The sequence below is a fragment of the Coregonus clupeaformis genome, chromosome 24 (assembly GCF_020615455.1).
Source record: "Coregonus clupeaformis isolate EN_2021a chromosome 24, ASM2061545v1, whole genome shotgun sequence".
NCBI classification, from domain to species: Eukaryota; Metazoa; Chordata; class Actinopteri; order Salmoniformes; family Salmonidae; genus Coregonus; species Coregonus clupeaformis.
The window spans coordinates 59,631,384-59,647,363 of record NC_059215.1 but is presented as its reverse complement, the minus strand read 5'-3'; positions in this window follow the sequence as shown (position 1 = coordinate 59,647,363).

The window sequence follows — 15,980 nt, the reverse complement described above, 5'->3', positions numbered from 1 at the left end:
ATCAATTGTTTGTTTTTGGGAGAAACCATGAGGGGTTGATAGTAGCGCCTCTAGACCTATTAGGTCTGATGATTCAGGAAGCACATGGGTTAGCTCATGTTGCAAGGGGGGAGGTTAGGAGAAAGATCACAAAGGAGTAGGGTTTTTGGGAACCATATTTGCTTGAATAGATTGACTATATCATAGGAAAGTGCACAATCTGTCTGAAAAATAATGTTTGCAGGGGTGTGACTGTTATTCTTGGTTACATTCCTACACCAAGAGGTGCATAAGATGTCAAACTAAGCTAAAAGATGCTCAGTCGTTTGCCAAGTTCTTGTGTAAAGAAGTCATAAGCAGGTGGGGACTTCCCGATCACATATCCTCAAATTAGTGGGAAAGGAATTTGTGGATAAATCAGTGAAATGGTTTTTGAAAAGTTAGGAGAAAAGTCAGATTTAAAAAGTTATGAAAACTAGGGTTTAAGTAACTCTAGGACAGTCAGCTCAGCTCCCATGTAAGTGCATGAGAGAGAACAGTGGTGAAGGGAAATTTAGAGTTCAGTGGGAAGATAGATATGGCAGGAGTTTAGATCTGTTAGGAGCAGTTGCATTGAGAAAGTATGCGTTGCTGAATGATAAGAGAAGAATGAAGATTGAGGGTGATTGCAGTATCTATATTTACAATTCCCAGCAGGAAGATCAAGGTGATTATAAATGTATTTTTTATAATCAACAGTTTGAAAGTGAGGGATTAGAGTTGGGACTGAGAGTTAATGTAGTGACACTAGTGGTGATAGATGGAAATACAAGTAAAGAGTTCAAAGCTTTAGGGAAAATTGATGAATCAACAACAATGACATCAACACTTCAGCCTATTATAACAACAGTGAGAAGCAATTCAACTCTTTCAACATTGACAGTTATTAAAGCTATAAATATATCACATTTGATTACAAGGGAGCCAATCGCTCCAGCACAAATTTTAGAGGAAAAGACTGTCATTAGGGTTAGGATGGGTGGTACAGCTCATCTTCCTTGTAGATGTGAGAGATGGAGTGGGGGTGGTGACGTTCCTCCCACATGGAGAGATAATTATGGAGAAGAAGTGTTGTTATCAGGACCAGAAGTAGAAGCTGTGCCCCCTAGTCAAAGGAAGTATATTTTGTACAACGATATGAAGTGGAAGAGGGTTATGAGTGATTGCTCACTTATTTTGCGTAATGTTACATGGAAAGATCAGGGAGAATATATGTGTACTTATTTAGTGCAAGCATTAACATTTGTTCCGTTTAAGAATTTTTGGTTAAAAGGCTATGTAACTCGTAAGGTGACGCTTATGATGGAAGATTTGAAGTCTGTTGAAGCTTCCACAGTCACCAAAGGAGTTCAGGAGAAGTATATTACAGTAGCCACTCCAACAGTAAATAATACACAGAGGATATCTGTAACTTTCCCACTGGAAATAGTTAAGAGTGTTAATACATCAACTAAAGCAACTATTTTAATAGTAACTTTGAAAGAGATTAATGGTACGACGGCAATAACAAATTTAGGAAATATGACACAGACACCAACAACAACTTTTCTGAAACTAAAGGATGTAGCAAGAGTGACTCAGGAGTTTATGATACGGATGGAGAGTGATGTCAATGGTAGTAAGGATAGTGTTGAAATAGGAGAGCAGATGGTAGTAGAGAATGATGTAGATTCATCTGAAATAGTGCAGAATACTATCATGGAGGTACAGGATGAGTTCTTTGATTTTAATGGAAGACAAGAAGATATATCTGATCAATACCGCTCGTTAGGGAAGAGAGAAACTAAATGGAAGGCATATGGATTTGATTCTTCTGTTTTGCAAATTAAAGATGGATGGGCAGGTAGGAATCTTTGGTTCCAGCAGTTAACTCATTCTGTGAGATCAGTGAGGAATCTTGAGGGTCCATGTCTGTTGAGAATTCCAGCACCAGGCACATGGGGTTCAATCTTAGAGACGGTGGTGTCACGGATGCCGCCAAGGCTGCTCCTCCTCCTTGCTCGGGCAGGCTTCGGCGTTCGTCGTCCCCGGAGTACTAGCTGCTACCGTTTGATGTTTTCAATGTTTGTTTTGTCATGTCTAGTTAGTGCACCTGTTTCGTATTCTGTATTGATTATGTCACCTATAAGTTCCCCTATGTTATGTTTGTATTTTGTGTGTTATTGTCCGCCTGTCATGAATGTATAGGTTCGGTACCTTGGCATTTCGTGTGATTTTACGCACTCGCGTATTTGTTTCGCCTCTTGTGTTTTTGAGGTCGTTTATTTGTGTGTACCTACAGAGGTGATTAGTAAAGTCGTCTTGACTTATTCCTCTGTGTCCTGCGCTTGACTTCACCACCGCATCCACATCAGCACCTTGACAGAATAACACACCACCTATGGAGTCAGCAGGAGCAGCGGCGGTGACCGAGTCACTGGAGGATCGGGTCAGCAGCCAGGACGCCATGATCCAGCGACTCGGCTCCGCCATGCAAGGCGTCATGGACACTCTGCGCCGATGGGAAAGAGAAGGCCTGCCCACACCTCCTCCTACCTTACCACCACCATCGGCCAGCCCCATCATACCAGCTCCGGAGTCCAGTGGGATTCGGCTCTCGCTCCCGAGGGCATATGATGGCACCGCAGCCGGGTGTCAGGGTTCCTCCTTCAGGTGGAACTCTACCTGGCAACCATACACCCGGCGCCCTCGGGATACGAGGCGTTTCCGCCCTCATCTCCTGTCTCTCCGGCAAGGCTTTGGAGTGGGCCAATGCCGAATGGAGGGGAATAGACGCCGCCACCATCAGCTACGCGGAGTTCTCCCGCCGCTTCAGGGCTGTTTTCGATCATCCCCCAGAGGGTAAAGCGGTGGGGGAGCGTCTGTTCCACCTCCGACAGGGGAAGAGGAGCGCACAGGAGTTCGCCCTGGACTTCCGGACTCTAGCGGCGGATGCGGGGTGGAATGAGAGGGCCCTCATCGACCACTATCGGTGCAGCCTGCGAGAGGACGTTCGACGAGTGTTGGCCTGCAGGGACACCAATCTAACCTTCGACCAGTTGGTGGACATGTCAATCCGTCTGGATACCCTGCTGGCTACCCGCGGACGTCCGGAGTTGGGGCCGTCCATTCCATCCCCCAGCACCTCCGAGCCGAGCCCTATGGAGCTCGGGGGTGCTGGCGCTAGAGAGAGGAGGAGAGAGATCCTGAGGGAGGTCGTCCCCTGCACCAACTGTGGCCGTAGAGGACACACTGCGGTTCTGTGCTGGGGAGGGCCTCCAGGGAATCGAGGCAACAGGTTACGCACTGGGGAGTCATTCCAGGTGAGTAGGCACCCAACTCACCCAGAGGTCGTCATAATTACGTTCCGCTGGGCTGAGCTTCTTAGAGTAAAAAGCGCAGGGCCGGAGTTTAGGGGGCGTGCCTGAGCGTTGAGACAGTACAGCCCCAATACCGGCCTCTGACGCGTCCACCTCTCCCTGACGCGGACAATCGATGACCCAGGAAGGAGATGGACTCCTGGAAAAACAGACATTTCTCTGCCTTGACATACAAGTCATGCTCCAACAGCCTACCCAACACTCGACGCACCAGGGCTACATGCTCGGCTCGTGTAGAAGAGTAAACTAGTATGTCATCAATATACACTACTACACCCTGCCCATGCAAATCCCGGAAGATCTCGTCCACAAAGGATTGGAAGACTGAAGGAGCATTCATTAACCCGTATGGCATGACGAGATACTCATAGTGACCCGAGGTGGTACTAAATGCTGTCTTCCATTCATCTCCCTCCCTAATGCGCACCAAGTTGTAGGCGCTCCTGAGATCCAGTTTTGTGAAGAAACGCGCTCTGTGTAATGATTCCGTCATACTCGCAATCAGAGGGAGTGGATAACTGTATTTCACAGTGATCTGATTGAGACTACGGTAATCAATACACGGGCGCAACCCTCCATCCTTCTTCTTCACAAAAAAGAAACTTGAGGATGCAGGGGAAGTGGAGGGCCGTATGTATCCCTGTCTCAGAGACTCGGCTATGTATGTCTCCATAGCCACCTTCTCCTCTTGAGACAGAGGATAGACATGACTACGTGGAAGTGCAGCGCCTGCCTGGAGGTCTATCGCACAATCCCCCTGTCTATGAGGTGGCAATAGCGTCACCCTAGTCTTGCTGAACACGAGTGCCAAATCCTCATACTCAGGAGGAATGTGCAGTGCGAGCAATTGGTTCGGACTTTCCACCGTGGTCGCCCCTACGGAAACACCTAGACATCGCCCAACACACTGGTCAGACCACTCCTTGAGAGCCCTCTGTTGCCACGAAATGGTGGGGTCATGGGTGATTAACCAAGGAAGCCCCAGCACCACGGGATACGCAGGAGAGTCGATCAAATATAACTGAATGATCTCTTAATGACCCCCCTGCGCCTTCATCTGACCGCGTTTCAGCCGTGCGTAATTGGCAGACTCCAACCACGGTTAAGGAAGTGCAGCGGTTTTTGGGTTTTGCCAATTACTACCGGAGGTTTATCCGGGGTTTTGGACAGGTAGCAGCTCCCATCACCTCCCTGCTGAAGGGGGGGGGGCCGGTGCGTTTGCAGTGGTCAGCTGAGGCGGACAGGGCGTTTGGTAAACTGAAGGACCTGTTCACCTCTGCTCCGGTGCTGGCGCATCCGGATCCCGCTTTAGCGTTCCAGGTGGAGGTGGACGCGTTAGAGGCCGGTATTGGGGCTGTACTGTCTCAACGCTCAGGCACGCCCCCTGCGCTTTTTACTCTAAGAAGCTCAGCCCGGCGGAACGTAATTATGACGTGGGGGACAGGGAGCTGCTAGCCGTGGTTCAAGCCCTAAAGGTGTGGAGGCATTGGCTTGAGGGGGCTCAACACCCTTTTCTCATTCTGACTGACCATCGTAACCTGGAGTACATCCAGGCAGCTAGGAGACTGAACCCTCGTCAGGCTAGGTGGACCATGTTTCTGGTCCGGTTTGTGTTTAAGCTCACTTACATCCCAGGGTCCCAGAACGGTAAGGCAGACATCCTGTCCCGGCGATATGACACAGAGGAGAGGTCCATTGAGCCCACTCCCATACTGCCGGAGTCTTGTCTGGTGGCACCGGTGGTGTGGGAGGTCGATGCGGAAATCGAGCGGGTGTTACGCACCGACCCTACTCCTCCAGAGTGTCCAGTGGGGCGGACGTACGTTCCGCTCGAGATTCGGGATCGTCTCATATATTGGGCTCATACGTCACCCTCCTCTGGACATCCGGGTATTGGCCGGACAGTGCACTGTCTTAGCGAAAAGTACTGGTGGCCAACATTGGCTAAGGACGTGAGGGTTTATGTCTCCTCCTGCTCGGTGTGCGCTCAGTGTAAGGCGCCTAGACACCTGCCCAGGGGGAAGTTACAACCCCTTCCCGTTCCACAACGGCCATTCCCCCTCCCAGGGGAATACCACCATTCTGGTCGTTGTGGATCGGTTCTCTAAAGCCTGTCGTCTCATCCCAATGCCGGGTCTCCCTACTGCCCTACAGACTGCTGAGGCTTTGTTTACCCACGTCTTCCGGCACTACGGGGTACCCGAGGATATAGTGTCTGATCGGGGTCCCCAATTCACCTCTAGAGTCTGGAGGGCGTTCATGGAACGCTTGGGGGTCTCGGTTAGCCTTACCTCGGGTTTCCACCCTGAGAGTAATGGGCAGGTGGAGAGAGTGAACCAGGATGTGGGTAGGTTTCTGAGATCATATTGCCAGGACCGGCAGGGGGAGTGGTCGGGGTATATCCCCTGGGCGGAGATTGCCCAGAATTCTCTTCGCCATTCCTCTACTAATCTGACCCCTTTCCAGTGTGTGTTGGGGTATCAGCCGGTTCTGGCACCATGGCATCAGAGCCAGATCGAGGCTCCTGCGGTGGATGAGTGGTTTTGGCGCTCGGAGGAGACATGGAACGCTGCTCATGTACATCAGCAGCGGGCTATACGTAGGCAGAATGCGAGCGCCGATCTCCACCGCAGTGAGGGTCCAGTGTACGCACCTGGAGATCGAGTCTGGCTCTCGACTCGAAACCTGCCCCTTCGCCTGCCCTGCCGGAAGCTGGGTCGGCGGTTTGTGGGGCCATTTAAAGTTCTGAGGAGATTGAACGAGGTATGTTACAGGTTACAACTGCCTAATGATTATCACATTAACCCCTCGTTCCATGTGTCTCTCCTCAGGCCGGTGGTAGCTCCGACCCAAACAGCGCCGGAGAAGATGGCTGCCGTTTTACAGCCCTCTAACCAATTGTACTATTATGTGTGTTTTTCCGCGTTATTTGTAATTTATTTTGTACATAATGTTTCTGCCATCGTCTCTTATAACCAAAGAGAGCTTCTGGATATCAGGACAGCGATTACTCACCTCGCATTGGACGAAGATTTTTTCTTCAACGAGGCGTTCGCAAAGGATATCCTACAGACACCCGACAAGGCGCAGATCCCCGTCATTCGCATGAGGAAGAGACGGAGATATCGCGGACGCAGATCCGGGTGCCTTGTAAGGATCCGACGGCGAGCGAGTAAACTGCCTCTCCCATCAATCCTATTAGCCAACGTTCAATCTTTTGAGAATAAAATTGACGATTTAAGATTACGGTTATCCTACCAACGGGACATTAAAAACTGTAATATCTTATGTTTCACGGAGTCGTGGCTGAACGACAACAATGATAACATTCAGCTAGCAGGCTATACGCTACATCGGCAGGACAGAACGGCAGACTCTGGTAAGACAAGGGGTGGCGGTCTCTGTATATTTGTAAACAACAGCTGGTGCACAAAATCAAATACTAAGGAAGTCTCGAGGTTTTGCTCGCCTGAGGTAGAGTATCTTATGATAAGCTGTAGACCACACTATTTACCAAGAGAGTTTTCATCTATATTTTTCATAGCTGTCTATTTACCACCACAAACCAATGCTGGCATTAAGATTGCACTGAATGAGTTGTACAAGGCCATTAATCAACAGGAAAACGCTCATCCAGATGCAGCGCTCCTAGTAGCCGGGGACTTTAATGCAGGGAAACTTAAATCCGTTCTACCTAATTTCTACCAGCATGTTAAATGTGCAACCAGAGGGAAAAAAACTCTAGACCACCTTTACTCCACACACAGAGACGCATACAAAGCTCTCCCTCGCCCTCCATTTGGCAAATCTGACCATAACTCTATCCTCCTGATTCCTGCTTACAAGCAAAAACTGAAGCAGGAAGCACCAGTGATTCGGTTAATAAAAAAGTGGTCAGATGACGCAGATGCTAAGCTACAGGACTGTTTTGCTAGCACAGACTGGAACATGTTCCGGGATTCTTCAGACAGCATTGAGGAGTACACCACATCAGTCACTGGCTTCATCAATAAGTGCATCGATGATGTCGTCCCCACAGTGACCGTACGTACATACCCCAACCAGAAGCCATGGATTACAGGAAACATCCGCACTGAGCTAAAGGGTAGAGCTGCCGCTTTCAAGGAACGGGACTCTAACCCCGGACGCTTATAAGAAATCCCGCTATGACCTCCGACGAACCATCAAACAGGCAAAGAGTCAATACAGGTCTAAGATTGAATCATACTACACTGGCTCTGACGCTCGTCGGATGTGGCAGGGCTTGAAAACTATTACAGACTACAAAGGGAAGCACAGCCGCGAGCTGCCCAGTGACACAAGCCTACCAGACGAGCTAAACCACTTATATGCTCGCTTCGAGGCAAGCAACACTGAAGCATGCATGAGAGCACCAGCTGTTCCGGACGACTATGTGATCACGCTCTCCGTAGCCGATGTGAGTAAGACTTTTAAGCAGGTCAACATTCACAAGGCCGCAGGGCCAGACGGATTACCAGGACGTGTACTCCGAGCATGTGCTGACCAACTGGCAAGTGTCTTCACTGACATTTTCAACATGTCCCTGACTGAGTCTGTAATACCAACATGTTTCAAGCAGACCACCATAGTCCCCGTGCCCAAGAACTCTAAGATAACCTGCCTAAATGACTACCGACCCGTAGCACTGACGTCTGTAGCCATGAAGTGCTTTGAAAGACTGGTCATGGCTCACATCAACAGCATAATCCCAGAAACCCTAGACCCACTCCAATTTGCATACCGCCCCAACAGATCCACAGATGATGCAATCTCTATCGCACTCCACACTGCCCTTTCCCACCTGGACAAGAGGAACACCTACGTGAGAATGCTATTCATTGACTACAGCTCAGCATTCAACACCATAGTGCCCTCTAAGCTCATCACTAAGCTAAGGATCCTGGGACTAAACACCTCCCTCTGCAACTGGATCCTGGACTTCCTGACGGGCCGCCCCCAGGTGGTAAGGGTAGGTAACAACACATCTGCCACACTGATCCTCAACACGGGGGCCCCTCAGGGGTGCGTGCTCAGTCCCCTCCTGTACTCTCTGTTCACCCATGACTGCATGGCCAGGCACGAATCCAACACCATCATTAAGTTTGCCGACGACACAACAGTGGTAGGCCTGATCACCGACAACGATGAGACAGCCTATAGGGAGGAGGTCAGAGATCTGGCCGTGTGGTGCCAGGACAACAACCTCTCCCTCAACGTGACCAAGACAAAGGAGATGATTGTGGACTACAGGAAAAAAAAGAGGACTGAGCACGCCCCCATTCTCATCGACGGGGCTGTAGTGGAACAGGTTGAGAGCTTCAAGTTCCTTGGTGTCCACATCACCAACGAACTATCATGGTCCAAACACACCAAGACAGTCGTGAAGAGGGCACGACAAAGCCTATTCCCCCTCAGGAGACTAAAAAGATTTGGCATGGGTCCTCAGATCCTCAAAAAATTCTACAGCTGCACCATCGAGATCATCCTGACTGGTTGCATCACCGCCTGGTATGGCAACTGCTTGGCCTCTGACCGCAAGGCACTACAGAGGGTAGTGCGTACGGCCCAGTACATCACTGGGGCAAAGCTCCCTGCCATCCAGGACCTCTATACCAGGCGGTGTCAGAGGAAGGCCCTCAAAATTGTCAAAGACTCCAGCCACCCTAGTCATAGACTGTTCTCTCTGCTACCGCACGGCAAGCGGTACCGGAGTGCCAAGTCTAGGTCCAAAAGACTTCTCAACAGCTTCTACCCCCAAGCCATAAGACTCCTGAACAGCTAATCATGGCTACCCGGACTATTTGCACTGCCCCCCCACCCCATCCTTTTTACGCTGCTGCTACTCTGTTAAGTATTTATGCATAGTCACTTTAACTCTACCCACATGTACATATTACCTCAACTACCTAAACTAGCCGGTGCCCCCGCACATTGACTCTGCAACGGTACCCCCCTGTATATATAGCCTCCCTACTGTCACTTTATTTTACTGTATATATAGCCTCCCTACTGTCACTTTATTTGACTTCTGCTCTTTTTTTCTCAACACTTTTTTTGTTGTTGTTTTATTCTTACTTTTTTTGTTTAAAATAAATGCACTGTTGGTTAAGGGCTGTAAGTAAGCATTTCACTGTAATGTCTGCACCTGTTGTATTCGGCGCATGTGACCAATAAAATTTGATTTGATTTGATTTGATTTGATTTGAAGCTGGTCCACTCCAGGACAATGAGATACAGGAGACTCCTCCGCCCCCACTGGACATCGAGGGGGCTCCGGCGTACTCAGTCCGGTCCATCGTGGATTCGAGACGTCGGATGTCGTCCCCGGAGTACTAGCTGCTACCGTTTGATGTTTTCAATGTTTGTTTTGTCATGTCTAGTTAGTGCACCTGTTTCGTATTCTGTATTGATTATGTCACCTATAAGCTCCCCTATGTTATGTTTGTATTTTGTGTGTTATTGTCCGCCTGTCATGAATGTATAGGTTCGGTACCTTGGCATTTCGTGTGATTTTACGCACTCGCGTATTTGTTTCGCCTCTTGTGTTTTTGAGGTCGTTTATTTGTGTGTACCTATAGAGGTGATTAGTAAAGTCGTCTTGACTTATTCCTCTGTGTCCTGCGCTTGACTTCACCACCGCATCCACATCAGCACCTTGACAGGTGGCTCAACCTCTATCAAGTACGTGTCAATCTTATGCTTTATCATGGCTGTTGTATCAGCAACAATCATTAACAGATACAATAATGTCGTTGTCGAAGCATTTGTTTAGGCCTAGGTTTAAGTGTTCTTGGTTAAATGAATTAACATATGTGAATTTATTAGATGGGAAGGAAAATCAGTTAACAGCGATTCCTGAAGCATTGGAGGTGAAACCAGTGAGGGCTAAAAGCTGTTTTTGTTCTAATAAAACATATGATGGAAAGGGTATGTTTATGGGAATATCAGATTGTGATGATTATATGATGACTTTGGGTAAGCAGGAACATAAGGTTAGTAATGAGAAATATAATGTAACTTTTGATGTTTAATTTAGTAAGAAGAGAAGGACTTTGATGGGGAGAGAGAAGTTTTGCATGGTAATGTGACTATTGGGAATTTTAGAAACATCTGGGGTTTGTGGAGAGAAAGAATATATTCTTACCCTATGGATGGACAGGATGTTGTTACATGTCGATGTTGAAGCTTCCATATGAGGTTTTTACCATTAAAAGAGGGGAAGCACCGGACACAGATAAATCTGAGTCTAGGTTTGGAAATAGGGTGAAAAGGGACATGGCGAAATTTCATAGTCTGGAAGCCTACAATTGGAGGATAAGTCTAGGAGAGAAGTGGGGACTGGGACTTTTTCCATGGTATGGTGTAACTTTTTTGGCAGATCACATTGATAATATTACCTATACTTTGCAGGGTTTTGCAAATGAAACGATAAGAGGGTTTAACCTTCTGTCGAATACTCAAAGAAGTCACAGACTGACGCTGTTGAAACATGACATGGCTCTTGACTATATTTTGGCTTATGTTTGGCTATGAATTTGACGGGGGAAGATTGTTATACTTTGATCCCAGATAGTTCAGATAATATCACTAGTGTTATAGATGCATTGAAGAATATAAGGCAGGGGTGTCAAACGTACGGCCCGCGGGCCGGATCAGGCCCGCAAACGGGTTTAATCCGGCCCGCGAGATGATTTTGAAAAAAAAAACTTTTTTTAAGTATAAAAATGCGCTGCAATTTTTCAATAAAATAAACTGCTGTTCCAATTGCGTCCACTGGATGGCGCAATAGCAATTGTGTTAAGCAAGCAAACTGTTTATACCGGGGCAGAGCAAGTAGGTCAAGCACGTGCAGCCAATGAGCTACTTTGTTTTGCCCGCGATATTTATTACGGCTTCTACTTTTAATATTATGTGCTTTGGCACCCTCATTGCCCCAATATGTCTCTGTCAAAAAAGAGAAAAGTGGACGCAGAGTGCAGAGTGTTCCAAGAAAAATGGTCATCCTATTTAATCACGGAATTGAATGGAAAAGCTGTATGTTTGGTGTGTTCAGAGCATGTTGCAGTGCTGAAAGAATATAACCTTCGTCGCCACTATGTGAGTCTTCATGCCGACAAATATGACAACTTTCAAGGACAGCGGAGATGAGAGAAGGTGAATTAACTGTTGGCGGGTCTGAAGAAACAGCAGTCTGTGTTTACTCACAGCCGAGACATCAGTGACGCTGCAGTGAAAGCTAGCTACCTCATTGCTAATGAAATCGCAGTGGCTTCAAAACCATTTAGTGAGGGTGAATTTGTAAAAACATGCATGATGAAGGCAGCGGAGATTGTGTGCCCTGAAAAGCGGCAGGCTTTTTGCAAATATCAGCCTGACAAGAAACACAGTTGCAGACAGGATTTCCGATCTTTCAGTGGATTTGGACAGCCAGTTGAAGCAAAAAGTAAAGTCATTTATTGCGTTTTCGGTTGCAATTGATGAAAGCACGGACATTACAGATGTTGCACAACTGGCCATTTTTTTCATCCGCGGAGTTGATGACACATTGACCGTCACCGAGGAGTTCGTGGAGTTGGTGCCGATGACAGATACAACGACAGCAGCTGATATTTTTACCGCACTCGTCGGGCGCGCTGGACAGGGTCCGAGTGGACTGGTCCCGCGCTGTCAGCCTGGCTACAGATGGTGCGCCCTCAATGATCGGGAAAAAAGCAGGCGTTGTGACAAAGTTCAGAGAGAAAGTGCAATCTGCAAATGGAGGACGTGATTTTTGACTTTTCACTGTATTTTGCACCAGGAGGCTTTGTGTTGCAAGTCATTAAAGATGGATAACGTCATGAAGGTGGTCATCCAAACTATTAATTTCATCCGATCCAGAAGCCTGAATCACCGTCAGTTTGACAGCCTTCTCAGAGAGAAAGACCACATCTATGGCCTACCATACCACACTGAGGTAAGATGGTTAAGCCGAGGTGCTGTGCTGAGGCGTTTCTTTGATTTACGAGAAGAAATTGAACAGTTCATGGAAGAAAAGGGCAAACCAATGTTAGAATTTCATTCCGCAGAATGGATGCCGGACCTTGCATTTATGGTGGATGTTACAGAGCACCTGAATAACTTGAACAAACAGCTGCAAGGGCGCAACAAAGTTGTCACGCAGTATTATGACAGCATACGTTCTTTCAAGTTGAAGCTGTCATTGTGGGAGACGCAACTTGCCGGTGGTGATGCAGCTCACTTCCCCTGTCTGAAAAATGTGTGCGCGACCCAACATGTGGCAGACATGAAGCGGTTCAAAGATAAAATAACTGGACTGTTACGGGAGTTTGAGCAACGCTTTCAGATTTATGTTTATATGTTTTTATGTTGATGTGCTATTGTTTTTAATTGTTTTTATTTTATTTGTATATTTAACCTATTCTTGACTCTGTGGTTCTTGCACTTGTTTGGGGAACAGGATTTCATTATTTTTTATCTACATTTCTGCCTGAGAAATGACACCCTGATATAGTTCTGTGATCTGTGATATACTTCTGTGAATCACTGAGGCATTGTGTGTTTGTGTGTTCTTTGTCCTCAGAACTTTCAAATAACTTGAGGGGTTTTATGATTAATAGTGATGTTGTGCTTTTGGACACTGTCCTCAGGCTCCAGCTTTATGTTTTTATGTTGATGTGCTATTGTTTTTAATTGATTTTATTTTATTTGTATATTTAACCTATTCTTGACTCTGTGGTTCTTGCACTTGTTTGGGGAACAGGATTTCATTATTTTTATCTACATTTCTGCCTGAGAAATGACACCCTGATATAGTTCTGTGATCTGTGAAACAGTTCTGTTAATCACTGAGGCATTGTGTGTTTGTGTGTTCTTTTTCTTTAGAATTTTCAAATAAACTTGACGTGTTTTATGATTAATAGTGATGTTGTGCTTGTACTATTTTGGACACACTGTCCTCAGGCTCCAGCTTTATGTTGTATGTTGATCATATTAAAACAAAGAAAACAATCTGAAGTTGTTGTTTTTAAGTTATATATACCATGATTTTTCCGGTCCGGCCCACTTGGGAATAGATTTTCCTCCATGTGGCCCCTGAGCTAAAATGAGTTTGACACCCCTGATATAAGGGATGCGTTTGGTAGATCTGAAGGAGCTGGATGGTCAGCGAAGGCTTGGTTGCAAGATCAGTTAGGCCCAGTGGGAGCAGTGATAGTTCAGATTTTAGTAGCAGCTCTGATAGCGCTGTGTGTGATGTTTTGCTTTTGTACTTTGTTATTGACTTTTGCGAAGGCTATGATATTGAGATGGGTTGGAGTTGTGATGCCTGGAGAAAACACTCAGATGTCGTTGTTAACTGTTACTGATCTAGATGAAGATGAACAAGTGGGACTGGATGGAGTATTGATGGATATATTAAGTGTAGTGGACTACATTCCAGTGTCTGCAATGATATATAGACATATTTGCATGTGTAATACATAAGTTGTGTCATATTCTTTCTGTATTAATTTTTGAAGAATGATATTTGCTGTTATTGGGTACATGTGGGGATCTCAGATGTTTATGTTTATTTCGTGGATGCTTAGGGATATTGGGTCTAGGCAGGGATAGAGAGAATCCACAGGAGGGTCCGATGGGTCGACCAGCCTGAATGTGGACATTTTTGATTGTATTTTGTTTGCTGAGGCTCTCATGTGTATTCAAATTGCATCATAGTTTAAAATGCATTGATAAAGATTCATGAATTGATCTGGAGTACTTAGGTGGTTGCCTGGGGCAGAGGGGCCGTGAGAGAATTTTACTGTCTTGATTGATTGATGGATATTTGGAAAGAAAGCTGCCAGACAGGTTTTTCGCTCTCACACTCCATAAAGATTTGTTCATATTTCATAGAAATGTATTTACACTCCATAGAAAGATGTGTTTTTGGTTTATTGTTAAAGATACTCAATAAGATAAATTGTTATTTGTCATAATCCTATTATTTTTGTTTTCGAGACATAATTAGTCTCGAAGGGGGGAAATATGTGGTGTCTAAGGAATTTATGACTTTGCTAACGTTTGCAAATGGTATCTTAGAAGATGTTGATTCATCTTAGGGAAGCATCTGGGGAACAGTTCTATAGGGGCACTCTAAAACAGAGGAAGTATGTTGTGTGGAGTCATGGGATTGGTCTGTAGGGGAAACCACCCATATCATGGTAAAGACTATAAATACTTGGTGGAGACAAAGGAGGACAGAACAACATATTATTTTGGGTCGTTGTTCTCCAGATGCCTGCAGATGTCTGTAAACTTACGCTGAAATCCTTTGAAATAATAAACCTTTATAATCAAAGTACAGTGTAAGCGGACTCCTTGTTCTCACAGCATAATTAGCATCATTATTTAGATACCACAGTTTCATCAAACCAGATAATCGTATTTCTCATGGTCTGAGAGTCTTTTAGGTTCCTTTTGGTAAACTCCAAGCAGGCTGTTATGTGCCTTTTACTGAAGAGTGGCTTCCGTCTGGCCATTCTACCATAAAAGCCTGATTGGTGGAGTGCTGCAGAGATGGTTGTCCTTCTGGAAGGTTCTCTCATCTCCACAGAGGAACTCTGGAGCTCTGTCAGAGTGACCATCGGGTTCTTGGTCACCTCCCTGACCAAGGACTTTCTCCCCCGATTGCTCAGTTTGGCCGGGTGGCCAGCTCTAGGAAGAGTCTTGGTGGTTCCAAACTTCTTCCATTTAAGGAAGAACTGTGTTCTTGGGGACCTTCAATGGTGCAGATTGTTTTTGGTACCCTTCCCCAGATCTGTGCCTTGACACAATCCTGTCTCAGCGCTCTACAGATAATTCCCTCGACCTCATGGCTTGGTTTTTGCTTTGACATGCTCTGTCAACTGTGGGACCTTATAGACATGTGTGTACCTTTCCAAATCATGTCCAATCAATTGAATTGACTACAGGTGGACTCCAATCAAGTTGTAGAAACATCTCAAGGATGATCAATGGAAACAGGATGCACCTTAGCTCAATTTCGTGTCTCATAGCAAAGGGTCTGATAAATAAGGTATTTCTGTTTTTATTTTTAATACATTTGCAAACATTCCTAAAAAACTATTTTCGCTTTGTCATTATTTGGTATTGTGCGTAGATTGATGAGGAAAAATGTTCATTTAATCCATTTTAGAATAAGGCTGTAACATAACTAAATGTGTAAAAAGTCAATGGGTCTGAATACTTTCCGAATGCACTATATATCCCGTTGGCAAGGCATATGAACTAACCGATTATTGAGCAAACAACGCAATTATCACAACACATAGGTTGTAATATGGCTTTTTCCCCCAGTGATTTTACTAACGCACCACTAATGCCTGATACGAAAAGCTATATTCGATATTAATTTGACAAAAGCTGGATCCCTTCTAGCCACCCTCTCCGCTTCGCATTTTCCTCTCTGATTCCAAAAATCATTGACCCGGAAGTACTTATATATTCTTGCCTGCTTCACAGGGTTATTCCTAGTTACCACAGCCACAAAGTAATAAACCCCTCCTATTTCTACAATTTATCTTCATAAAATCCCTTAACCAC